Source organism: Amblyomma maculatum, chromosome 4 (genome assembly GCF_055883805.1).
Source record: "Amblyomma maculatum isolate TAMU_Amacu chromosome 4, ASM5588380v1, whole genome shotgun sequence".
In the NCBI taxonomy this organism is placed as follows: domain Eukaryota; kingdom Metazoa; phylum Arthropoda; class Arachnida; order Ixodida; family Ixodidae; genus Amblyomma; species Amblyomma maculatum.
In genome coordinates this window covers 135,559,638-135,587,165 of record NC_139347.1, presented here as the reverse complement: position 1 = coordinate 135,587,165, position 27,528 = coordinate 135,559,638, and the positions used below count along the sequence as shown (strand labels likewise).

The 27,528-nt window shown below is 48.2% G+C and overlaps 1 protein-coding gene across 2 annotated transcripts in view; it reads right to left on the bottom strand.

The window, feature by feature from the left end:
* LOC146192642 (mediator of RNA polymerase II transcription subunit 30-like) overlaps window positions 1-27,528 on the bottom strand; it is a 108,058-nt gene that overhangs the window by 18,539 nt on the left and 61,991 nt on the right. Inside the window, exon 1 of one of the 2 annotated variants that reach the window (XM_084602541.1) lies at window positions 1,647-1,879. The exons of the other annotated variant lie outside the window; for it this stretch is intronic. The gene's annotated coding sequence lies outside the window, so the exon portion shown is untranslated. Of the gene's footprint in view, window positions 1-1,646; window positions 1,880-27,528 lie in introns of those variants that run through there. 2 annotated transcript variants of the gene reach the window in all.

Genomic DNA, 27,528 nt, shown 5'->3' with positions numbered 1-27,528 from the left:
TCTCAAATGCCTTTATAAAGCCTTTATGAACACATCATGAGTGCTTTCAAGTGTACGAAGGCTGTCTGTCACACAGACACAGCTAAATTCCTTTCAACTTCCTCCAGCCAAGGTCGTCTTTATCGCCAGGGAGATGCGCACCGAATCACACAACAGTCTTTCACAAAAAAAAAAAGGCGTAATAAAGATTTTAGTGTAGGAATTCGATCACCTCTCTTGAACAGGTTAAGGGGCACTCTTCATTCCCTGTGAGCTTAATTTCTGATACAAAAAGAAATAGTTTGTATTCAATACTGTTTGCATGATCCCATAACATAAGTATCTGAGCGCATCCTTTCAATGGCAGTATCAGGCATAGAAACCTTCATCACACTATGGCCATCACAGAAGACAAAACAGCAATATAAGTAATGTTGATCGCATACACATTTCACTTTGAAAAGTACTGTTTTCTTCTAATTTAGTGACAAGATAGTTGTACCCTCCTTGAAAAAAAAAAAAAAAATGAATAGAAAACATTTACAAGTTTTCAACTGAATTATATTGTTACATGAGGTAATGCATGCACTGATATGCACATAAAGAAGGAAGAAGAAGAATCTCGTGAGTTTTGGAGAAGACGACGTTCAAGCAGTGTCAGCTGGTGCCTGCGGAAAACGCCTGTTTCTTGGAAGCCTTGTCTTCCGTGTCCACTCTCTGCAATCCCATGCTGAACTACTCCGTAACAATATTATGCATATGTACTTAACAGTCCCTGGCAGCATCTTTGGAAAGCTTGTTGCTGGCCGTGTGACACCGTAACAACTCCATTGAAAAAGAACTATGTTATGGCCCTTTAAGGGAAAGACTTCGGTGGTAGCTGAGCATTGTTTATGTGACAGAGGTACAATTTATATCAGATTTGAACTCAACATTTGTACTGTCAGTGAACACCAGGAACTGTGCTCTCTTATACTGAAAAAAAAAAAAAAAGTAAAAATGCAGCATTGCCCCTAGCAAGTAGTATTTCATTTAGCAAGTGCATGAAATTTTGGTGAGTTTTGCCTTCAGCAGCAGCTCTATGCATACAAAGCGAGTATGCAGCAGAAAATTATTTGAGTCAATGTCTGCACTGCTGTGACAGCAAATAAATGCATCCGTGTGGAACAGCACTAATGACAGTAAAATTACGAGTCGTGAGCTTTGGAGAAAGTATAACAGCAGTTCAGTGATAAAACAGGCTGCTGCTGCCTGTGCGCACATTATGATGCGTCGTGGTCTAAAATTACTCAAAACACACGGCAAAGCGCTTAGTTTTACTTTTACAGGCACCCTCTGCGCCTTTCCCGAAAAATTGCACAGTGCTTCGCACACGTTGTTAATAAAGCCTTGGTATCTAGCTGTGAACCTTCGAGACCGAATGTGAAGCATTCGTGAGGTGAAGTTTTGCCCCTAATTAGACAAACTTCGCGGCAGTACATAATGTATCCTAACTTTCGCGATAAGAAAAAAAAAAAAACATGAGCAGCTGTTGCATAAGTATCAGAAATAGCACAGACATCTTTCTTTCTCTCTGTAGTGAGCTACTAAACTATGAGTTTCTGGTACTTGCGCCTCCCATTCACATCCGAACATGCACACATACTCGCTCGCCAGCATCAACCAACCTGCTTAGCAGCCTATCAAGAGTGCCGGTCGCTTCCGGCCGGCGTAGAGGCAGCTGCCCAAACACTGGCACAGACAAACGGTGCTGTATCTTGAGCCTCGGAGGAATCACTAGCACTTGAAATGACAGACTGTCTAGTTAAAACACAATATTTAAAGCAGATATCACGCGCGTACTCCTCAAACTACAGCTTCCGACGCTCCACAACGTTACGGATTAAATCCTGTCTTGGATTGGCTGGGTGCCGGCTGTCCTTAATTAGCTATGCAGTCTGCACTAAAAATAAAATAACTAATCAAAGCACCGTAAATAGAAATATTAAGTGTGTCTTTTTTTTATTTTAAGGTATGGACACAAGAGTGTCGTCACAAGGGTAGAGGAAGAAAAAAAAAAAAGCGTGGGAGGAGGGCAACAGCGAGGAGATTCAGAATAGTAGCGGGAAACTTGAGTGCCGACGTAACTTTCGTCCAGTACTCCCCTCTCCAACGTTTATTTTATAGATCTATAAACGATGCCCCTCTCCATTAACATCTTAAAGTTCACAACAACAAACGTGGCAGAAATTAGACCAGAGAAAGTAAGTAAATGATTACAAGTAATCGATTACTTGTAATCATTTACGCTTTCTTGTGATTCGGCAAATGTTTGATTACTTTTTCACAAAGTGACGTTACAGGTACTTCATTTACTTTTTCCTGCAATCGAAGGACAGTTTTGTCTGGCGCTGTACCCAAGACTAGGCACGAAAGGGATGAAGGCTAGTCTTTGTCACTGTGTAGTGGAGCTTATATTGTTCGGAGCGAGGTTGCAGTGCAATAAAGGGAGTCAAGGGGAGTGGCTGAAGAGACGGTGTGGGGTCGCTAGGGCAGAAGTAGCACGCCACACAACCCAAGGCAGGGGAACAAAAGCTCATCCTCTTTCCTTCCCAACCTAGCCTTCGGTGCGAAGCCACATAAAGCTGCCCGTGAATATTTAGCCAGTTTTGTTTCCAAAAACAAGCTGCAACCACGGAAATTCCGCACGTAGTAGAAAATACCATTCAGGGTTCATTTTTTTTCAAGTCCCCTTCCAGACACTGTACTTGAGGGATCGTCCACCAAATACTTATACTTTGTGGCCGTGTTGCGCTGTGCCGCCCTTTATATTATCGCCACCATCGGCAGCACCCGCCCAGTCTTAACCGGACCCTGCATGGAAAGCAGCCTCCGAAGTTCGTTCCTCTTGCTCACCGTCGCCAGGAGCCTCCTGTTCGCCTCGCCGGTAGGTACCTCCAGCTCTTAAAGTGGGAGAGATACCAAATTTTGGTTGGTGCGTTCTTTGTTTCAAACGTTTCTTGATGCTCCAGAAAGCATGATACATGCTCTAAGGTTCGTATATATCCTGTGAACAATTTATTATTGCATTACAAATGTGCACAATTTCTGGTTGGGGTTTCTGGTCTCAGAGTTGGACAGTGACGTCACTGCCTGTAATCATACAATGTGTGCGTTACAAATCTGTGACGCACACACTGCTGCATCGTCTGCTCTCGCACACACGTGTTGACGGAGTGGTGGCAAGCAAACAAGACATGTGAGGCTACAGGAGCTCCGATGCCGACGCTGAAACGTGCGCATCGGACTGAAGTGAGGACATAGACATTTTTTTTTTTTTCTGGCAGCAGCGAAGACAATATTGAAGGCGACTCCATTCAGCATCCTGATAATCACTTCAGGTTTGACCCTTTAGCCAGCAGCGACGACGATTAGGCAAATACCATGTCAGAGGCCATTAACAACGTACAACTATGGGGAAATATCAATTGGTAAGTGGCGATAAATGATTGAAGTTTTCATAGTGTTATAATTAACATTGGCATGCACGTATTGTTCATGACAGCTATATATTCCATTTTATAGCAATGCACTACATTATTTTCATCTGTCTCGTTGCGCTGTGGTCTGGCATGCGCTCTTTTGATTATTACGTACTGCTGCTCGCTTTTGAATCTATCTCGTGCTTATACGCTGCCAGAACTTGTAACCAATACGTATAACTTTTGTCGATTGCTAGCGATGAAAGGGATAAGGGTAGTTAGGGATAAGGGTAGATAGAGAATACCTCAATAATCTGCGATTTGCTGTTGACATTACCTTGCTAAGCAACTCGGGAGATGAACTGCAAATAATGATTGATGGCCTAGACAGGAAAAATAGAAAGGCAGGCTTGAAAATCAATATGCAGGTAATGTTCAACAGCCTCGGGAAGGAACAGCAGTTTACGTTAGGTAGTGAAGTACTGGAAGTAGTAGGCGAATATGTCTACTTAGGACAGGTAGTAACCGCCATGAAAAGGAAATAACAAGAAGAATAAGATTGGGATGGAGCGCATTTGGCAAGCACTCGCAGATTATGACTAGCAGCTTACCGGTATCGCTCAAGAGGAAAGTATACAACAGTTGCACCTTACCTGTACTCACCTATGGGGCTGAAACGTGGAGGCTAACAAAGAGGGTTCTACTTAAGTTGAGGACAACCCAGAGGACTATGGAATGAAAAATGGTAGGGGTAACATTAAGATAGGAAACGTGCAGAGTGGGTCAGAGAAATAACTCAAGTTAACGACATTCTAGTGGAAATTAATAAGAAGAAATGGACATGGGCAGGACATGTAGTGCGAAGAGAGGATAACCGATGGTCGCTTAGGTTAACAAACTGGATTCCAAGGGAAGGAAAGCGTATCAGGGGGCGGCAGAAAGTTAGGTGGGCGGATAAGGTTAAGAAATTCGCAGGGGTCAACTGGATGCAGCTAGCACAGAACCGGGTTAAGTGGAGAAATATGGGAGAGGTCTTTGCCCTGCAGTGGGTATAGTCAGGCTGATGATGATGATGAGCGATGAAAGCGATGCAATCTTAAGTTGCACTTGTTACAGCATCTTAATCTCTGGTAGTGGAACTGTTGCGAGTTCCGCAGCAAACGAAACACCCTACAGCTCGACCTCCAGAACGGCCCACAAACACTCTGCGCTCCGTCCTAGCAATTCAGTAACACATAGCTCCCGTGAAGCTGCGCGACTACACCCCCTTCTTCTGACACCTACCCAAACGTTGCCACCCTGGCACGCCACGACCTTGCTGCCGTGCTGCATGAACTGTACATTTCAGACTGTGCCCATTTCCTCCTCGAAATCTTTGCTTGTCGTAGCACCGAGACGAACTTATTTGTTTTCAATGCGTACAGCCCTAAAACAACCAGGACATTATTTATAGTAAATCGGCACAGGGGCCGAAAACTACTAGCTAGACACAACTGCAGTCGCATCGCTATGGCCGAGGAGACTATGACGCGCCCCCTTCTTGCGAGCGGCACGGCACTCAGCAGATGCTCGTGATGGTCGCGGTTTCCAGTGGCAGTGCGCTTGCTTAAATAGCCTGGAAAAGCCGTTGACACTCAAACTGCCCAATCCGAACGAAACACTTGACGGCGGCCCGAGAGGCCCAATCAGCGAGCGTGCTGATCGCTCGCTTCAAATGTTCACTGTAGTCGACATTCTATACCTTGCGTATTTTTTCAGCGCAAAATTATAGAAAGGACTAAAAGAGGAAACAGACAAGGGACGAACGCTGAATTCAGCGTTCGTCCTTTGTCTGTCTCCTCTTTTAGTCCTATCTTTAATTTTGCGCTGAAAAAATATGCACTCTACTTATCAAGACCAACTAGCCCGTCTTTCTACGTTAATAAATACTCTGAAATGAGCAAAAAATGTTTCTTGTGTTATCTGGATGCACAATTACAGAAAACACCCAAATATCGCACTTTCCACACTTTTTCTTTTATCAAGCAGCAAAGGGTTAATAGTGGCCGACTTGTTCAGTCTATGGCGAAAGCGTTGGGCAGTCGTATCTAGTGATTTTCGGCGCCGTGCCGGGTGGCCGATACTCGGTCGCCTACGTCATGAACTTATTATTTGCCAGAACAACTATTTCTTGGAAGGAAAGGAGTTCTCAAATTCTCTAGTTAACAACCGCCTCAACCTGGGGTTTATGCCAAACTGGAGATGCGTTTTCTTGAGGCAGTCCTTTTGTGCGATACCTACATCATAATTGTTGTGCTCATGTACAGTCAGGGACAAAAGTTGCGAGACGTGAGTTCACGGAAAAATATCTATTTCTGTGTAACTGGGTAAGCATAGGGATTGAAATGGGCTGAATCACGAGGTGATATGTACACATCACACAGAGAAGAAATATGAAGAAAAAAAAAAAAACTAGCGAGGGGCAACAAAGAAAAAATTGTTTTTCCAGAAATCTTCATTTAGCAAGCTTTTGTTCCTGACTACTTTCCCTATCACGCTTCAGGTACCCAGTGTGAATCTTCGTGCGAACGTCTAGTGTGGATGTTCATGCATTGTTTAAATAATAAACTTTTTTAAACACGGAACTAAGGTAGGCTTTAATATGATGGGAGTGCATAGGAACAGTTAGATCCTAATGGTATAAATTTTAAGGCGCGAAAGCCTTATTTGCCTCATACATACAGTGGCGTGAGCAGGAATCGATGCAGAAAATATAGCGTGATTTCGTTTCCAACTTGTGACAAAACCGTTCTTTATGCACAGCGTTCAGGGTGGTGTCATACTATTCTGCTTCCGATAGAGCCTTCATCTGCTAGTCAAGTTGGAAACACATTTGCGATAAGGATCCGAATCGACGACATAGGTAACTCTAATCGTATGCTCTAATTTATTTAAGTGTTTGTCTCCACCAAAAAATCAAGAGATAGTACGCTTTTGCTTTTCCCAGAAGCATAACCAACTAAAGATGTTTAGTACCATGCTAAACTCCGCCAGTCTGCCAATGCAAATCCGCCAAGCAAATCATGTCAAGCAGAGGTTTCGCACATCTTAATATGTTGGAGTTAAAGATAATATTAAGGCAAAAGGCCTTAACCTCTGCGTTTCAAGGTCCCGTCATGAGGATGAATCGAAAAAATGAGAAGGGTTCAACGCTGCTAAACAAAAATATTCAGGGGGAACTTTGGCTCACTAAAGTGCTTCGAGGCGGAAGCCTTCTCCGCGCCGCGCTGAATAGGCATTGACTGCGAGACCGTTTGTGATTGGCTAAATTGTGACAGATACTGCGCCTTTTCTTTCAACACTATAGCCAAACGGGTGAATTGGTGGAACATATTGGATGGAAAAACAGCGCTATAAAGACAAGCACCAAAGCAACGAAACACAAGACAAGCGCTGTCTTGTGTTTCGCAGCGCTCGTCTTGTGTTTGCTCTGGTGCTTGTCTTTTGCCCTGTTTTTCCATCCAACAGCCTTTTCTTTGCTGTCAATAAACTTTAAAGGCCACTGATGCCTGCCGTAGTCCGTCTATGGGGTTCGAGGAAGCGCCAAATGTAAGGCGCCTCACGGACGCCTGGATCGAACGCCCGGCGGGGTCACCTTCGTCAATCCGTGTCGCTGGGGTCCAAATAATTCTAACTCTTCTTTCAAGTTTTCCTTTCTATAGAATTTTGGCTTGCCTCCTTCGAGACCCTCCATTTTACAAAGTTCCAGACAGCCATTTTGCTGTCACGAAACTTTGCGAACAAAACTGATGTAGTAGGTGCGACGAGATGGAAGGGGGACATGAGCCTTGCCAATACGTGGAGCCTACTCAGACACCTACTTGATCCTGACAAATCGTATATGCGGGAATCTCCTGATGACTTCATCACCAGTCATGACGTCATGACTAGATGTGACGTCATTATCACTTCCGGTTATTAGACATGACCTGATGTAACGCCATGATGGCGTCACATCTGGTCATGACGTCACGGCCGATGACGTCACGATGTGACGGCTATGGACTCCTCGAAACGTCTAACCATTAGTGATAGTTAACCATGACTTTCACTTTCTGAGTACTAGTTATCTGGTTCGTGTTAGGTAAACACCCCGTACTAGTAAGTGATGGTTAGTGATTAGTTACGATGACCTCCAAATAAATGGGTTAATTCCTATAAGCATCTGCCTAACTATTTTATTATTAGTGGTAAATTATCATGAAATTATCTTGAAAATGCCTTAAACCATGTTTCGATATCATGTGATTGCTATTTGCTAAGTATCGATTCAATGGTGATTAGCATATGCCCATAAAGGCGTGCACCCGAAACGCGGACAAATTTGCGGACGAAATTATGAGGCATTAAAGGCTTTCGCCTTAATATGGAACGAAAACATTAGCTGACCGAGCGTTCTTCTTCTTCCTCTGTTTAATAAGGACACGGACGTGGCACGCAGCGTAGAGCGGTTAAACCTGGAGTAGTATTGCTTCCGCAATAAAGCTATATTGGCTACATATCTGAAGTGTTCCTGATCCTTACTGGTCACTTGCGCGACAGGGTGGATCCTCGATCAGGATACCGCACTTAAGTGCTGTCATTGTGGTTCGGCGCATGAGAAATAGTTGCGCTTCTTCGTCCTTGCTGGCCAGCAAGTGTTCCCACTGCGTCACACTCGGGTTGTCTATGATGGGGTCCACGTCCGCCTTATAGGACGGATCTATGTGACACGCTCTAGTGTAGGTATACCGTGACGCCACAGGTATTCGTTTACATATTGCATAAGGAAAATCTTGCGGTAATTTGCGTTATTTGTGTAGATGCGGGTAGATACCGATTTGTAATTTACACCAGTCTACTACGCCAGCCTTTTGTTTGGGGTTTGGTAGCGCTTCCGCTGGCCCCTGTAATGATCGAGTATATCTGAGTGCGTGGGGATAACAGGGCCGAGGGTGCCCGTGGTGCAGAGTGTTGAGTCTGCTCGGTCGACGTACCCTCGAGCTATAACTCTATCTGCTGCCTCGTTACCACTCACGTCTCGGAACCCATACTATACTATGTTTAGTGTTTGCTATATGTCTTCTCGTCGTTTTTATGAAATACGATTGGCGAATCTGTCAATTCTGCCTCTTGTGTAGTTTCGGCGCGCTTGTTTGGAGTCCGCCACTGTAGTGTGGTTCTGTCCTGTTGTGTTGCCGTGCGCCAGAGCGATGGCGCTTCTTCAGCTACCTCTGTACTTAGGTTGTTTATCGTTGCGCTGCTTCTTTTCTCCCTGCGTGCTTTACAACGGTGACCGATTTTCGTTGGTATAGGTACTTTGCTGCGTCCGTGTAAGCTGTATTGGGGCTGTTCTGGGATTGTCGCTGAATTGCCTGCCGAGTGCCTGGACTCTGGCTTGTCTTCTTTCACAGTGCATAGTGATATGGCTCCTATCCTTAACCTGTTTCTGTTTTGATCCTTAAAAATGGCTTGTCGTTTCGTGTGGCCACGGGTAGCAATAATTTCTCTGTCTTCCCATCCTTGTTTGTATATGTGTCTAGTATCGCTCCTCCTAGTCGTCGAAGCTGCCCGATATTCCCAGTGCCATTAGCTTTTAGGTTGGGGTTGACATCGGAAGTCTTAGCGCCGTTTTGTAAGTGCGTATTATAGTGTCAATTTGTAGAACAACTTGCTTGCTTAGTTCGTGGTCGAGGAGACTGCACGTTACCTTTCTCGTGACGAGGCTGTCTACGAGTCTAAGTGTGTCCTGTTTTCTTAAGCCCTTCTTTTTGCTGCTGACTGTTCACACGATTCTGACGACTTGATCTGTTGTATTCGTAAGAGAGGCGACGGTTTTGCTACAGCTGCCTGTTTTGCAGCCCAATTCCAAGTATTCTGACTTCCATTTTCTCAGGTATTGTCTCGTTCCCGAACTTCAGGGCGATTTGGGAGTCACAATTTCTTGTATCTTTCTTGACTCGTACGTAATCTCATTTTTCTGTTGAACACAATAGAAGGCTTTGGCATAGCCGAAGACACCGTTTCTGCAGTTTATATTATTGAGACTTTACATGATGGCACGCTCCACATAATCGAAGGCTCCTTTTATGCCGAGTGCTAATACTATGCGCTTCCTCCTTCTTGGTATTTCATTGAGGACTTCTTCCTTTAATTGTGGGGGTACGTCTTGCATGGACCATCCCCTTCTGAAGCCATACATGACTTCAGAGTAATATCGATGTTCTCCATGTAGCTTGTGATCCTTTCATTCACCACTCTCGTATATATTCCCTAGGCAGGAAATTAGGGAGATTGGTCTTAGGTTTTCAATTTACAGGCGTTTGCTCGGCTTGGGTATCATAATTACATTGCATATTACCATTTTGCCGACACGATTTCTTTTTTCCCAAATTTCGTTCGGTGATTTTGTGAGTTCGGCGGTAGCCGTGTTTCCCACGTTTCTATTTGCAGCGTTGTTCGTTCTGTCCTTTCCGGCTACCGTATTCTTTTTGAAATCCCCTATGATTGCCTTCATTCCCTCATCGGCGATTAGCCTGTCTATTTCGGCGTTTTCTTCTCCTGTATATTTCTGGTCTTGCTTTCGAAGCTAGGTTGTGGCTTACCATTTCTCCCCTAGTACCTGTATTAGTTGGTCTTCCATTCCGCGGAACGTGTGATGTTTTTTAACAGACTTAAGCCATGGTAGGCCCTAGAACAACCAAAACAGAAAGCGGCATCGGCAAAACTGTTGCCGGTGACTTCGTCGCTATCACGTGACTAGGCAGAGACGAGCTCGCGGCTCTAGCGGCCAACGTTGGCTGCGGCTGAGTGTCGTCATGGTTGGTTCAAGGTCAACAATACTCGGCCAGCATAGAAACTACTTAAGGGCAATACAGTTCTCGCTTTAAAAGCAGGACATTCACCTCTGGGCTGAGCGGTACGATAGCAACGCGTTTCGTCCCTGTGGCGAGGAAGGATGCTTCCACAATCGTAGACACAGCGGCCCCACTCTTGACTTTCAAGTTGCGGCCAACGAAATGTACGCAGGAAACTTCCTCGATTCCGAACATTTAGAGGTCGCTGCGGAAACTGCAGTGGGGGAATGTAAAAGCCTGAGCGCTGCCGCAATGTTTTGTTATTTGTACTTTATAACATGTTTTTTTTATAATTTTACCTTTTGTTTTGTTGCTTCATTTTAATTGCTATTTCTATTTGTTGTTTACTTGTTTACCACTATTAATAATTGGTTTGGATTATGGGGCTTAACATCTCAAAGCGACTCAGACATGAGAGACGCCGCAGTGGAGGGCTCCGGAAATTTCGTTTAGATGGGGTTCTTTAAGGCGCACTAACATTGTACAGCACTTGGGTGCCTAGCAGCCGCCGCAGCTGGGATTTGATCCCGCATCCTGAAAGAGTAGTCGAGAGCACTTACCACAGCACCACCGAAACGGGGCCTCAAACCAAAGCAACAATTAACGCCATTATTTATTATTACGGCGTCATTATTTATTATTGTTATTTTTAAACAGTCTAATAATGCTTTCGCATTAGTAATAGGTTTACAGGAAAGGAAAGACGCAATATCTGTCACACTTTCTCCGTGGACACCTGACGCGCCATAAGGGAAGGTCACACTAGAGCCCATCACGATGGTGAAGTGGTTAACCACTGTGCCGGAGTTGCCGGGTTCGATTCCGGACGCCGTCGGGTGAGCTTGGATAGAGGTGAAACGGAGAGGCGTCCGCGTGCTGTGTGATGAAAGTGCACGTTAAAGATCCCAGGAGGTCGAAATTACTACTTAGCCCTCAACTACGGCACAAGCACGGCTTCCTCTTTGTACGCTTTCACTCCCATCGCTTCCCTTATGACACCTGACACCTGAACCACGTCCTTATGATGCGGGTCAGTTGTCCACATATACTGTGTTTTCCTTCCCCCTGAACGAATATTTATCTACAACATGCTAAGTATTCTGGCCGCAGACTGCGGAGAGAGAGAGAGAGAGAGAGAGAGCAAAAACTTTATTTGTCAGCGATTGGTATTTGCCTTGGGCTGCATTCAGCTGCTCCAGGTGGCCGGCAGTCCAAGTCTGTCAGCGACCTCTTGCGCTCTTGCTGAGGCCCGGGACTGGACGTCTGGGTCCCGGCTGGCGAGAACAGCTTCCCAGTGTTCCAGCGAGGGAGATGGTACTAGATCTGCCGGAGGCGGATCCTCCGCGCAGTCCCAGATTATATGGTCTAAGGTGGCAGGCTCGCCGCACAGTTGGCAGTACGGATTTACTATATCGGGAAAGATCTTGGCATAAGGCCAAGGGTTTGGCTGCGACCGCGTTTGCAGCCGGCGCCACGTGGTAGCCTGGTGTCGGCTGAGCGAAGCATGCGGAGAAGGCAGGCTCGCCCTGCGCTCTTTGTAGTAAGTGGTAATGGCCTGGTATGTATCCAGAGTCTCACTCCGTCGGGCACCCGCGTCAGAGATCCCCTCACCAGCTCGGCTGACCAAACCTCGAGCATACTGGTGAGCGGCCTCGTTCCCGGGACGCCCGAGTGAGCCGGGACCCATACGAGATCCACTACGTTCCTATCTTCCGACAACGCACTAAGAATTTTGAATGCAGTGGCGGAGATACGACCCCTGGCGATGTTGTGAAGGGCAGTTTTGGAATCACTGAGAATAGTGCTGGTTCCGTTTTGAACAATTCCTCGGGCTATTGCGGCCTCTTCTGCCTCTTCTACTCGGCCCGTGACCACCGTAGCTGCTACCCTGCGGGAGATGTTCACCGCGCTCACAGCGAAAGCCTCCTTTCCTGTAATGTTGTAGTTTGCCGCATCGACATACACGGCACTATCATCCCCTTGATACTTTTTGCCTAACATCTTTGCCCTAGCCCTCCTCCGACGTTCGTGGCGATCCGCTTGCATGTTCTTGGGGAGTGGTTTGACCCGAATGCGTTCACGCATCTCTACCGGCAAAATCACCTGGCTTGAAGGGTCCTCGCCCCTTATGTCTAAGCTTCTCAGGATACACAGCCCCGCCTCAGTTTGCCTGAGCCGTCGCTCTTGCGATGTTAATTGTGCCTCAATGAGCTCCTCGAGGGTGTTGTGGACCCCTAATGACAGAGGTCTTGCTGTGGACGTGTTTCTGGGGAGACCGAGAGCCGCTTTGTATGCCTGCCTTATCAGGCAATTCAATTTTCACTATTGGCCTTTTTGAGGTCCAGGTAGGGGGTTGCATACACGAGCTGACTGAGGACAAATGTCTTAACGAGCCGACATGCATCGCGCTCTCCCATACCTTGTCGCCTAGTCGCCACGCGCTTAATTAGCCGTATGGTCTGTTGGATCGAGGTCGACAACCTTTCCAGCATTACCTTGTTGCACCTGTTAGATTGTATAAACATCCCAAGCACCCGTATCGTTTCTACCTGCAGTATTTCGTTTCCCTAGAGTTTTAGCTGCATCTTGTTCGGCTTTGTTTTGCAAACCTTTCCGTTGTTACAGATCACCAACAGCTCCGACTTCTGTGGGGAGCATTCCAGTCCTGCCCAACGGCCGTGGGCGTCTACGACGTCTGCCGCCTCTTGTAGGGCTTCCTCGATTTGCCCGTCTGATCTCAGACTCGCCCAAATTGTGACATCATCCGCGTATAGGGTGTGTCTAATACCGTGTATAGCGTCAAGCTTTTTAGGGAGCGTGATCAGCGCAGCGTTGAATAGAAAAGGATAACACTGACCCCTGCGGCGTGCCCCTGTTTCTCAGCGGTATGCGTTCCGACTTGAGTTCCCCTATGGTAAGCTCCGCAGTCCTGTTGGACAAAAAATCTGTTATATATATAGTCGTAGGTCCCTACGTTTAGTTCCGAGAGGTTGGACAGTATAGCCTCGTGGGAGACGTTATCAAACGCTTTCTTCAAATCAAACCCCAGGATGGCCCTCGTGCCGTGACCGTTTCCCGAGTCTATGATTTCTCTAGAGAGTTGAAGCATCACGTCCCGCGTGGATAGATGCGGCCAAAATCAGATCCTTATCGCTCCGTCGTCGCATTGCCAGCCTATCTTTATTTCACAAACTTTTCCACAGTCCTATGCGCATCGCACCTTATATGCTTCCCCCCACACGCATATCTCATCGCACCAGCCATCAGCTACAAGTTGCCCGTCCACGTTCACGTACCGTCACGTTTTCAAATTCCTTTTTTCCTCGAACAGCTGCAGACTGGAACGGCCTTCCGGACAACTTTGCTCTCATCACTTGCACACCACAGTTCATCGATAGTGTCAAAACTTTCCTGTTATTGTGATTATGTATTTTTGCTTTTGCCACCCCTTATGTAACACCCCTTTTTAGGGGCCTTCAAGGTAATAAAATGAAATGAAATGAAATTGTGTGTGGCATGAGGCAATGGGTTTCTACGTGTTTTTGCAAACCCGTGAGAAACACGTGCTCCGTGAGCTTACTCAGGCACGACGTAAGGGAAATAGGTCGAAGGTTTTCGATGTTGAGCTTTTTGCCGGGTTCAGGTATAAAAGTGACTCTTGCATGATTCCATGCCGACGGAAGGTTTCCCCCTTCCAGCACTTGTTCATATAATCTGTTAAAGCCTGGACCGAATCGTCATCCAGATTTCTAAGGATTTTGTTAATTACTCCGTCCGGCCCCGCTGCCGAGGTCGTCCGGAGTTTCTCCATCGCAGCTATCACCTCCGTGGTGGCGATATCCGCGTCTAGTGCCTTGTTCTCCGCCCCAGTATATCGAGGGGGTGCCTTCCCATTTAGTGTCGTGTTTAGGTATTTACCCTTCAAGTCCTCTAGTAGTTCTTCGCCCGTCCCATCGTACTGATGTACTACCTGGTTCAAGCGCGTCCGAGCCGCGGACTTTGTCTTTGTCGGGTCTAGAAGGTGCCGCAACAGAAGCCATGATTTCTTATTTCCCAGTTGCCCATTTAACCCGTCACATATCTGCCCCCACTGTTGCCTGTTGAGTTCATTGGCGTGATCTTCAATCTCTCTTTCCAATTTGGAAATGCGGAGTCTGAGCTTCCTATTGTGCTTGGTCGACTTCCACCTGGCCAAAAGAGACGCGTGCGCCTCCCAAATGTGCATGAGCCGTTTGTCTGCCGTGGGGTGTTCTTCGGTGGTGTCCACCTCTCCGGTGGCCCGCTCAGCGTCTTGCTTAAGATCGTTTATCCAGGCATCCAAATCGAAAATTGCACCACCTGTCCGCGCTTCCCTCATTTTTCGGAATCTATCCCAGTCGGTTATTCTTGCCGGAGGCGTTTTGCGTTTGTGCTGCGCCGTGTGAAAGGTAACTGAGATCACATAGTGGTCGCTTCCCAATGGTACTCCCGTATTCAGCCATTCAGCCCTCCAAACGTTCCTCGTCAATGTGATGTCAGGGCTCGTGTCTTTACTAAAGCTATTGCCTATACAGGTCGGTTGTTGTGTGCCGTTCAAGATGGTTAGACCTAGATCTTGAATGATTTGCCATAGTTTCGTTCTTTTTGGGTCGCCTTTGAGATATCCCCACGCTGGATGGCGTGCGTTAGAGTCGCCAACACGACAAGCTGCGTCTTACTCACAAGCTTTGCCAGTCGCCTGAGGAGGTCCGGGACGCCTGCGCTCTTGTCCTTAGGAGAACTGTATACATTAGGTATATATAAGTTTTGGTTCCCCATTTTCTTGGGTACCACTTCTACTCAGGTGTAATCTGCCTTAGCTTCATCTATCTCATGCTGGATCGTTGTGATATTCCTATGAACTAGGATTGCGGTGAGCAAATCACGCTTCTCCACCACGCCTAACTGATGATGTGCCTTATAGTCGGTTAGTGAAACTAATCCCCTATTTTCCTAAAGTGTTATTATATCGGGCTTCGCCTCGACATTTTGGATGTGAAGGTGCAGGTGTCCCCTCTTCCTTCCGAACCCCCTGCAGTTCCAATGCCACACTGTGATTTTTTCGCGTTTATTGATGCGCACCATTTTGAATTCCTAATTTCTGACATATGAGCTGCGTGAGCTCATCGAATCTTCCGTCCATGTACACAATTAACTGCTCCATTTTGGTCTCTAGGGCGGTGATCCTAGCCTCCATTCGATTTTCGAGAGTGGTGGTCCTAGCACCCTGAGCATCCATGCGCTCCTTCAGCTGCGTTAAGAGGTCTGACCTAGACTTCAAAGTGGACCTGCCCTCCACTGAGGTATACCTGCCTCCTCTTCGGCTCGTTCTGGTTAACATCCGCCTTGTTCTCGGGAGGGGCCTGCCTTTTGAGCGTGTTCGCCGTGTCGGTATTCATTGCGTTTTGGTTTTGCATTTCATCAGCAGCAGCACTCGTGGCCCTACTCTGCGTTCCCATCGGGTGGGCTGCGTTCGTTATCGGATCTGGTATAACTGCTGGCACGCATGCCACCGCTTTCTCGCTCGCTTTTTGCTTTGCCTTGCTGCGTTCCTTAATCTGGGGCTGCAGATCTAGTATGGTATTAGACATCTCCCTCACCTGTTTACGCAGGGCGTCTATTTTCTGCTCCTGTTTCCACCCGACGGACTTGCGTCCAACGGATGGGCTTCTCCACACTAACTGGGACGCCTTTATATATGTCCGCTCGCAAAGGCCAGCGGAAGGTATAGTAGATTTAAGACAATGGACCGAGCGTCTGTTGCAAGACTCCACAAACACTTCAAAAACTGTTACCCTGGAGGACAGCAGTCCCAGCCCGGACGCTAAGCTAGTGCACATGATTGAAGCACAAGGAAGTATCCATGCTCGATGGCGTAAAAATAAGCACATTCGACGTTTAAAAATTCGGCTAACCTGGCTTGAAAAGGAAATCGAGGCTTACTCGTGGGAACTTAGCCGAGAACAGTGGCATCAGACTTGCGACCGCCTTAATGGGCAACTGGGCAACAAGAACACGTGGTTTTTACTTAGACATTTACTGGATCCTACGAGAACTAAGGCCGATTCCCACAAGAACCTACATAGGATCTCGCAATCTTTCCAAGGCACCGACGAAGAGCTCATGACCACATTAAAAGATAAATACATTAACACCTCCCAGGATATACCCACGCCAGATGGGTACTCAGGATGGGATAATCCTCGCATGGATAGCGTCTTTACCGTAGCAGAGATTAGGGCTGCTCAACCAAATTAATACCACCTCGGCACCGGAGGAAGATTGCATCACCAAAATTTGGAGGACGCTTAAGCTTCGCCTTCAAGAGTGGAACGCGATAGCGTTATTGCACCTCGTTCGCACCGCCCACTCATTCGCTCGGTATGCTCTTGAGTCACACAAAGAAATTAGTTTTCATACTCAACACTTCTAAATGCAGTACAACTTTTTTCTAATTATTTGTTCAAACAAGTGCTTCTCACAATCTACATTATCGCAACGGTAAGCGCCGAGCAACGCAGCGTTCGGCGCGGCAACGAAACGTGCGCCTGAGCAAGCGGAACGAACCAAAGAACTCGCTGTCTCGGAGGGAGAAAGCCGGGCAGCGACGCGCCATGAAGGCGGACGCGATCATGGGGCTGACGCCTTGATGGAATCGTCCTCTATCTCGCTTGGGAGCACCACGCAGAAGCATGATTCCTCGGAAGCAGCTCGACACACATCGCAGGGGACGCTTTCCCAGCAGAAGTGCTACGGCGCAGCGATCACGTCAGAGGCATCCGGCATCAGACGCTGCACCTAGCAATCGCGCTGTGAGCGGATAGAGGAGCCGCGTCGCCTAAACACCACTGTTCGAGTGACGCACGCTGGATGTTGGAAGGGGAGAGAGCGAGAAAACTTATTAAACACAAGGGTATTGGGGCATCCTCGCACCGGTACCCGCGCGGCTCGAAGGGGAGAAGCGGGTGAGCGAAGATAGTGATCTAAAGAAAGGAAAGACGCTTGATTCTACAACCCGTGAGGGTGCACGGCGAAACGTCAGGGGCGAGTGGCGCGCCACGTGTCGGGGCAGCGCCGCACATTGCGAGGAGGGGTTCTTCTGTGTTTGCCGCAAGATGGCTCTGCATGTGCGCAGAGCGCAGAAGAAATGTAGCGGAAACTTACTTCGCTACTCGTGTAACTGCGACTTCTGTAAGTAACATGCTCATAATTCCCGATATACACCGCAGTATAACGTTCTACGGCACGTTTCTAAGGCAACACCGCATTCACTAGAAGCGCTTTTGTACCGCTTTCAAGCATCGAACTCGTGGCTGAGTGGTAGCGTCTCCGTCTCACACTCCGGAGATCCTGGTTCGGTTCCCACCCAGCCCATCTTGGAAGTTGCTTTTTATTTACTAAGTGCATGCCGGGATTTATCGCTCACGGCCAACGCAGCCGACGACACCGGCTTTTCTGCGACACGAGCTCCTTAACGCTACCGCGTTAATAAGATGTTGCGCAATTTAGAGGACCAGTCAGTAGTGGCTCTTACGAACCTCTTCAACAGGTACTGGACAGAGGGCAGCGTCCCTGAGGAATGGAAGCACGCTAAAATTATTTTCATACCTAAACCGGGCAAAAGACTCGAGATGGGGAACCTCCGCCCAATCTCGCTAATGTCATGGCTCGGGAAGGTAATGGAACACGTTGTTTTAAACAGGCTCCTTATGCACACCGATGCGGAAGGTACGTTTCACCCGTCCATGATTGGGTTTCGAGCAGGTCTTTCGACTCGGGACATTATGTGGCAAATTCAACAAGACATTCTTGATACAAATCGCATAAGAGGCTAATTCAACAAGACATTCTAGATACAAATCGCATAAGAGCTACGCGAACCATCCTGGGACTCGATGGGAGTAAGGCCTTCGACAATGAGTCACACGCTTCCTTCTTCACTCACCTCTCACAGTTAAACGTAGGCAAACGGACATACGACTACATCGCTACCTTTCTGAATGCGCGTACGGCTACGCTCCATTTCGTTGACAAAGTTAGCGACAAAATTACACTAGGGACGAGAGGAACACCGCAAGGCGCCGTACTTTCACCTTTTCTCTTCAACATCGTTATGAGCGGCCTCCCGCGTCTGTTAGATGACGCCGACGACATCACCATATGGACCAATTCTGGCTCCGATGGAGATATTACAGAGTCATTACAACGAGCTATCGACACGGTACAGTCTTATTGTGCAGGAAAACGGCCTTACCTGTTCACCGGCTAAATCAGAACTATTAGTTATAAGGAACAAACAAGCTTCACAGGTAAAACCAGATTCTCGAGAACCTATCCAGTTTCACATTGACAACCATCCGATACCCCCGGTAGCCACGATTAGAGTTCTCGGAATGTTGATTCAGAATAATACGCAGAACACAGAAGCTATACGCCGGCTACGCGTCACGGCGCACCAGATATGTGGGTTGGTGAGACGCCACACGTCGCAGGGGTATGAGAGAAGCAGACCTGTGCAGGATCATTCAAGCCTGTATGATAAGCAGAATCATGTACGTTTGCCCGTACTATCATCTGCGTCGTAGGGACGAAGATGCATTTAATAGCATAATTAAAACAGCATACAAAGCGGCCCTTGGCTTGTCGGTATACGCCAATTCAGATCGACTACTGCAGTTGGGAATTTTTAACACGCTACCTGAACTAATTGAAGCCCATAAGACAGCACAAGTGACCCGCTTGTCACGCAGCGTTGAATGACGCGTAATTCTCGACAAGCTCCACATACACCCCACTGAAGAGGTGTGCGCAACATTCCATTTATTGGCTAACATTACTAGTAGACAAGTTGTTAAACCAATAGCCAAAAACATGCTACCAGGTTGACATGATGCCCACAGGAAGATAAGGGCACAGACCCATGAGAAACAGTACGAGGACGATCCACAAGCAGTGTACGTGGATGCAGCTCAACACATCAAAAACGGGGCATACGTGGTATGTATGGCCACTCCAAAGTCAACCTTCATTAACGCCATAACATTTCATGCTAGCTCCATATGCGAGGCAGAGGAAGTAGCTATCGCACTGGCCATCGCGGATCCCCGCATCAAAACCATTCTAAGCGACTCAAAAAGCGCCGTTCAAAATTTCGCCAAAAATTCTGTAAGCGCACTCGCGGCGCGAATTCTGCGCAACCGATCTCTCAATCACAACATCAATCTCGTATGGGTTCCGGCCCACGCGGGTAACTCCGGAAACGAAGGGGTCAACCGTCTAGCCCGAGGCTTAACCAACCGGGAGACGGGAGATCTATCGGGAACGGACGCGCCTGTCGAGGCGCCGCGCACATACGCGGAGATAACAAACTTTTATCGCGAGCTAAGATGCACGTACCCCGCCCCTCACCCCGACCTCGACCGGGCGCAAGCCACGACACTCAGACGCCTACAAACAAAGGCCATTCTTAGCCCCTACTGATTATCGTTAATTACGAACGGAGAATTCAACCCTGCATGCCGGCACTGCGGTGACGGGACGCAGGCTACTCAAGACCATATACTGTGGGAATGCGCCAGCAATCCTCCTCCAAAGACACTCTTGCCAGCTCTCTCAGCGGAGGAATGGGACAAGCTGTTGGCCAGCCCAAGAAAAACTACGCAACTGGCCCTTGCCACGCGAGCTCAAGAGGTCGCTCCCGACCGGAGACCACCCTAGACTCGCCCCAGGCCGAAATAATTCCTTTCATTTTGTGGCAATAAAAGTTGTTACCACCACCTCCCCCGGCTGGAACTCCTCTTCCTCCAAGTCTTGCGGTTCCCTGACGAAGACCGTCCACGATCGTCATCCAGGGGAGGGAAGGAGGATGAACTGCCCCTGTACCCGTTCTGTTGTTGGTGATGGTTCCAGGATCTGGCCCTGCCTCGCTCTTCTGCTCGATCATCCTTGTCTTGCTTCCCGGTGTCAGCGCTGATCCCTTGCTTGCCGGTGTCGGCGCTGCTGACATACGTGCGCTTAATAAAGCGGTACTTGCAGTTTCTGCTACCAGTATTGTGGCCCCCAGTGCATATGATGCACTTAGGGGTGCATGTAGGCTGGGCTCCTTCCGGCGGCGGTGAATGCTTTGCGCCACAACGACGACACAGATTAGGACGAGGAAGCGGGCGCACATCTGTCATATGCCCCGTCTTCCGACAGTTATAGCATGCCTCCACACGGTCGTGGAACGGAAAAAGTCGAAGGTCACACACCAGGTAACGGATCCACTTGGGTAGCTCCGTTCCTGCTATAGTGACGATCATGTGTCTTGATTTGCCCAGCCGGCGTCCGCCGACCACATTGAGGTTGGGGTTGCGTTTCCTGAACTCGGCATAAATCTCCTCGTCCGTTTCATAGCTGTAAGCAATAAAGACGATTCCTCGCCTTGAGTCGTCTGGTGATGGATCTCTCCGGTCGGCCGCTATGTGACAGCTCTCGCGACGACTACGCTCATAACTTTTACTCCTTCCCGGCACATTTGCTCCCTCTCTTGACACCTTACCAGTCCTCAGCAGTGATAGACTGCTTTGTCCGGCACTGTAGCCGGATCTCCAACTTCGGTTGGTGATCGAGGCAAAGGAGCTCGCATCTCCGCCGTCACGGTGCGCGCCTCCTCTCCCACCGCAACGGTAGAAACAGCGATAGCGCTGGCCATCGCTGACCCGCGTACGCGTACAGTCCTCAGTGACTCAAAAAGAGCAATTCTAAATTTCTCGGCAGGCTGCATCTGCCTTCCTGCTGCACACATCCTGCGCGGCTGCACTCCTGACCACAAAATTAACCTAGTCTGGGTACCCGCCCACGCGGGCAACTCTGGCAGCGATGGAGCCGACCAACTTGCCCGAGGATTAACAATCCGGGCTGTCGGTCTCACGCATCGAGACGCACTCGCTGAAGCCCCCAGACTTTTACTGAAATTACCAATTTTCACAAAGAGACGCGACACCTCTTCCCGCCTGCTCACCCCGACCCCGATCGAGCGCAAGCCACCCTGCTCCGCTGATTACAGATACACTCAATTCTTAGTCACTCCAGGCTATCACTAACTGCTAACGGGGAATACGACCCCGCATGTCCAAATTGCAACAATGGAGAACCCGCCGCTCAGGCTCACATCCTCTGGGGATGCGAAAATGACCCGCTCCCAAAGGGCCCTCCTGTCAGCTCCCTCTGCGGAAAGCTGGAACGAACTCCTCACCAAGCCAGACAAGAACACTCAACTTGCACTTTTTTCGTGGGCCCAGGATGTCGCCCCCACCTAGGGGTTACACACGACCCACCTGCCCTAATTCACGACATCAGGGGCAAATAAAGTTGTTTATTTTCTCTCTCTCTCTAGGCACGGCTTGGATGCCACAGCCGGCAGACCGAAGGCCGCCTGCAAAGCTGTTATTTATTTTCGGGACTTTTGGCCTTCTTACCGGAATTAAAGAGCACTGCAGAATCTGCATTGGAGTAATGCCAAAGCACGGGTGCTGCTGTTGGTTGCTTCTGGTTGCTTCTAGTTGCTTCACTTCTTGTTTGCGAGTGAGTGAATGAGAAGACTATTTACACCGACATGGACCTCAAGGCAGGGGCTCAGCTAGGGGGAGGGTCTCCTTGCCGGCTTTCCTGCGCCGTGGCCGCAGAGAAGGTCTTGGAGTAAACCTTCTCCGCCAGGCGTAGGACGATCTTTTGTTCATCCACATTTCGGCTGCGGATGTAGGACTCCCAGGTAATTTGATCAAGGGGATCAGTTTCTTTAGCTCCCGGAGAATCGGGGCATTGTCAGATTAGGTGATTTTGACTAAGAGGTACGTTGCAGAGATTGCAAGCCTCTGGGTCCCCTGTCAACTCATTATGCAGAGTAACATAAGGAAAGAAACGACCGGCCTGAATGTTTCGCCATGCCCTGCATTCTCAGGGTACTAGGAACCCATCTGGTGGTGGATAGATCTTTCTGTTTAGTCTGGGAGTCTCAGAGAGCTCCTTGTAGGTGATGAGGGGGTCTTTGTCTTCGGGGGTCTCTATGGCCGCCGCTAGGGTGTATACATCTCGAGCGAGGCGATCGGCAGCCTCATTGCCTGGTAGACCCTCGTGAGCTGGAACCCAGATGACTGAAACCTCCCGGTTTAGCGGGTGCTTTCTCAGTAGACTGGCCGCCTGCTTGGAAATTATGCCTTTGCCGAAGTTCCTAACAGCCGCCATATTATCTGAAAGGATAGTTCTGGCTTTAGTGCCTGTACATGCCAGCGCTATCGCAGCCTCTTCAGCTATTAAAGCGTTACGCGTATTAATAGATCCAATTACTTTCTGGGAGGGGTTCCCATCTACCACTGTATGACCGCGGCCCCTTCTAGCCCGCAGGCAGCATCGCAATAGGCTGATTCCTCAGGAGGGTCGTTTATTAGTTTGCTTTGAATAGATTTTGCTCTATGCTGTCTTCGTTCCGTGTCAAAAATCGGGTGCATATCTTTAGGGATAGGTGCAGTTTCCGCGTCTCAAGCTCCAGGAGGTCGGCGACATAGGGTGGCTCACCTGACTGAAGCTTTAGTTCTTGCAGTATTTTTCGGCCCACTACAGTGGAGTTGAGCAGCCAAATCTGGGCCTCCCTGACCGCTTTAGCAATCTCTTCCCAGGTATTATGCCTTCCCATAGCTAGAAGCTTCTCTATCGACGAGTTAGGGGGGATGCCTAAAGCCCTTTTGAATGACGTTCTGATCATTTTCTCTAACTTTTCTACTTCACCAAGAGTGAGATTGAGAAAGGGGGTAGCATAAGCTATCCTGCTGATTACAAAGTCGCGAAGCAGTTTTATTAGGCAGTGTTCTCTGAGGCCTTTCTTCCTGAGAGATTCGCCTGAATATCCCCGTTACCTGGTCGACATAAGTCTGCAGATTTTTCAGGATGGTGTTGTTTTTCTTATTCTGCTGTAGGAAATGCCCCAGGATTCTAATGGTGCTGACTCTCGGTACCTTGCTCTCTCCCACGTATACTTCCACTGGTTTGTGTAGGTGCGGTAAGTGGGATTCTCTGGTTAGTTGTGATTTGCTGCACATTGAGAAAAGTTCAGATTTGTGAGGAGAGCAAGATAGTCCCCTACCTAGGGCGTAGTTTTCAACAATATACACCGCTTCCTGCATCTTATTTGATATATCGAAGCTGGTGTCTCCATAGGTCCAGATTGTTATATCGTCTGCATAGATGCTATGTTTGATGCCTTCTATCTTATTAAGATGGGACGAGAGATCTTTAATTGCAAAATTGAAGAGTACCGTGGAGAGGAAAGATCCCCGTGGCGTTCCTGTGCCCTCGGTACTGATGGGCTCGGACCTAAATCCCACGAAGCTAACTTCAGTTTTCCTGCAGGTGAGGAAATCTTCGACATTTGAAGCACTTGCTTCCCACTCCAGCCAAGTTGAGGCCTTCGAGAACCGCTCTGTGCTCAACATTATCAAATGCTTTAGTGAGATCAAGTCCCAGATGGCTCTATATGATGAATCGTTCTCGGGAGCGTCCATAATGTCGTGCTTTAATCTGAGCATCACATCCTGTGCGCTTAATCCCGGCCTGTACCCTACCATCTCCACTGGCCAGAGTTCCTTGGTTTCCATATGCCTAGAGATTCTGATTTGGACCACGTTTTCCATGAGCTTTCCGAGACAAGAGGTGAGAGATATGGGCCTCATGTTGGATAGTTCAAGTTTCTGGCCCGGTTTAGGAATAAGAACCAATCTGGAGATTTTACACTCCTCTGGGATTTCGGCCCCTTCTCAAATTTTATTCATTACTTCGCAAATGAAGTGTAAAGAGACTTCGTCCAGATTTTTAAGCATAGTGTTTGTGATATTGTCTGGCCCTGGAGCAGATCTCTTTCTCAGATCCTGCAAGACCGCCCTAATTTCTGCCAATTCAATTGGAGCATCTATGTCCTTATTCTCGGGACTGGTATAGCAGGGTAGAGAGGGGCCGGGATCCTGACATGTATATGTTGTCTTGGTTGCACCTAGAAGCTCCTTGTTTCTCCCTTGGAACATATGCTTGATTATAATCTGTTCTTGTCTGGTCCGTCTTTTTGTATTATTGGGATAGATGAGGTAGCGGAGGATAGCCCAGGTCTTGGGAAGGCTCATGTTGAAGTTCATCTCATCACACATCTCGGCCCAGCTCCTTTCGGACAGCTTGGCTGCATACCGCTCAATTTCCTTATTGAGGTTAGCAACCCCTCTTCTGAGATTTCAGTTCTATTTTTTAGTTTTCCACCTTCCCTCTAATTCTCTCTTGGATTTAAGGAGATGTAGGAGGTGTTTGTCTAATTTTGGGACTTGGAGATTCGTCGCCTGTTCTTCCGCGGCTTCCTTTACATGCCGATTAAATTTTTGCTGCCCCTCAGTCGGAGAAGACCAGGTCTTATTACCTGCAGCCCTTCTGATGGAGCGAAATTTATCCCAATCTATTATTTTGGCTCGTAACACGGTATCCCAAAGATTAAATCTGAGCCGATTTTCTATGACCATATGATCGCTGCCGTAGTTTTTTCTCGTGTTGCACCATTCAACTGGGCCGCACCTGTGAGTTAGTGTAAGATCGGGCGTGGTGTCTTTACAGACACTGTTATCCATGCGCGTCGGTGTTGGTTGGTTGGTTGGTTCATAGGAAGGGAAAGGCGCAGTATCTGTCACACTTGCTCTGTGGACACCTGAACCGCGCCGTAAGGGAAGGGAGGAAGGTGGGAGTGAAAGTGGATAGAGAGAAAGGGGGGCCGTAGTGGAGGGCTACGGAGTAATTTCGACCACCTGGGGATCTTTAACGTGCGCTGACATCGCACAGCACACGGACGCCACTTCGTTTCGCCTCCATCGAAACGCAGCCGCCGAGGCCGGGATTCGATCCCGGGAACTCCGGCACAGTAGTCGGGCGTCTTACCACTGCACCACCCCGGCGGGGTGCGCGTCGGTGTCGCCGAATCCGTTATTAGAGACAGCCCATTGGATAATATGGATTCAAGCAGGCCCTTCCCCTTCCGGCATTGTGTATCATATCCCAATTCCTGGTATTTAGCATTGAAGTCTCCGCAGATTAGAAGTGGTTCGCAGCCGACAACCTTTAGTGCTTTTTTGAATAAGAGCGAAAATTTCGCATTGATTTGTCTCGGTGGGCTGTATACATTGAGCACAAAGAGATTCTCTTTCTTATTATTTCCTGAATGGACTTCAATCAAAACTGCTTCAATGTCCCCATCAACCTCGTGTTGAGTAACCGCCGTATTGTGCTCAACCAGAGTAGCCACCCGAGCCGAGTATCTGAGCGAGCTGCGGAAACATTTGTATCCCTTGAGGCCAACATGCCTGGCGTTGGCCTCTTGTAATGCAATTACCAAGGGTGGTACTTTCAAACTGCGCGCCAATCCCTTCCTATGCCCTTTTCGGCTCTACTTCCGGTTGTGTGACGTCACATTCTCTACCTCACATTAATTCACTTGTTCACTTCGTGAGTAGCGCATCCTAATTCTTCTCTAGAGAAAGGGTGATAGTAGCACAGCTGGCGGGCAGCGCCGCAGTACTAATGACTAACTAGTCCCTAACTAATACTAATTAGTCATGACTAAATAGTCATAAATAATGGCAATATACTGGTTATGACGGCATCACATGGTGATATTATCGACTGTGAGGTCATGACCGGACGTGCCGTCATCATGACGTCACATTCGGTAATAATAATAATAATAATAATAATAATAATAATAATAATAATAATAATAATAATAATAATAATAATAATAATAATAATAATATTAACCAGAAGTGACGCCATATGACGTCACAACCAGTCATGGCGCCACCAGGAAAAGTTCATCCCGCCGGTCGTTCCATCCCTGTGTCCGTACGGCGCCATTCATTTGGCGCTTCCTCGAACGCCGCACCACCCAGCATATGAAGCAGACTCAGTGCAGCAGGCATCAGCGGCGTTTCAAATTTGTTTACAGGAAAGAAAAAACGTGTTATCTGCCACGATTCTTTGCGGAGTCGTAAGGAAAAGGAGGAAGGTGGGAGTGAAAATAGAGACAGGTGCCGTAGTGCAGGTTTTCAGACCACCGCTAAACAGACGCTTTTGTCTCATCGCACTTTGGAGGTCAAAAGTGCCCCCTGTGGCACCCGACCCGACCGATATCTAATTAATGCTTCAGTGGTAACAGTCCCAGTACTTGGTATAAACAATAAAGTTCAAGCCGTTACGTAAACCGTGCGTTTTACTTTCAAGTGAAACCTAAGCATAGCCAGAAGTATCTAGCTCCCGCTACTATACCAGGTTTAACCAGGGCCCGTATTCCGAGTTTGCGTCGTTATCGAAGTGTCGCTATCTCGTGTGACCTCAAGTCATCTGATTGGCCGGAACCAGGTGTTGCCACTACGGAACCGGAAAAGGCGGCAACATCATGTTCCGGCGTTTCCACCAACCATATGACCCGAAGTTGGGGAGGTAGCGACACTTTCGATAACGACGCAAACTCGGAATACGGATCCAGACCTATGTTTTCATCAACACCATCATCGCTGTTGTTGCTCTCCTCAACATAGCAAATTAAGGCGTACGCCTTAATAATAACAGCGTCAGTTGCGTCCACGACGTCCACTGGACTAGCCTTCACAGGGACAACGACATAAAGTCCTAGGTACCCCCACAGACGTGGTACATTGATTAAGATGCCTGACTACTGTGCCAGAGTACCCGTGTTCGAACCGACCGCCGGCGGCTGCATTTCGATGGAGGCGAAACACAGTGGTGTGGTGGTGGTAAAACATTTATTGTGGGAACCAGGGTACATTATAAGGATTGAGGTGGTTTCTGATCCCGGCTGGTGTCTGTCAGGCCGTGCCTGGTAACGACCGCTTCAACCCAGTCAACCAGCATATCTTTTGCGCTGTTGGGTCCGAGCTGAAGACCACGATCTCCCAATCCCCTAGGTCCGTGAGGCGCTTTTATTGCGAAAGCAATACTGCTTGCACTTTCTGCCATTGATGGTCGGGGCGCCTCCTCACACAGCTGCGCGCCATGTGACCGTGTCACGTCACGACAGACCGAGAGACGAACCCCGGCTCGCGCCATCGATGGCGGAGTTGAGGCTTCCCAAGAGCCCGAGCGGTGACGTCACGCCGTTGCCACGTGACCGCGTG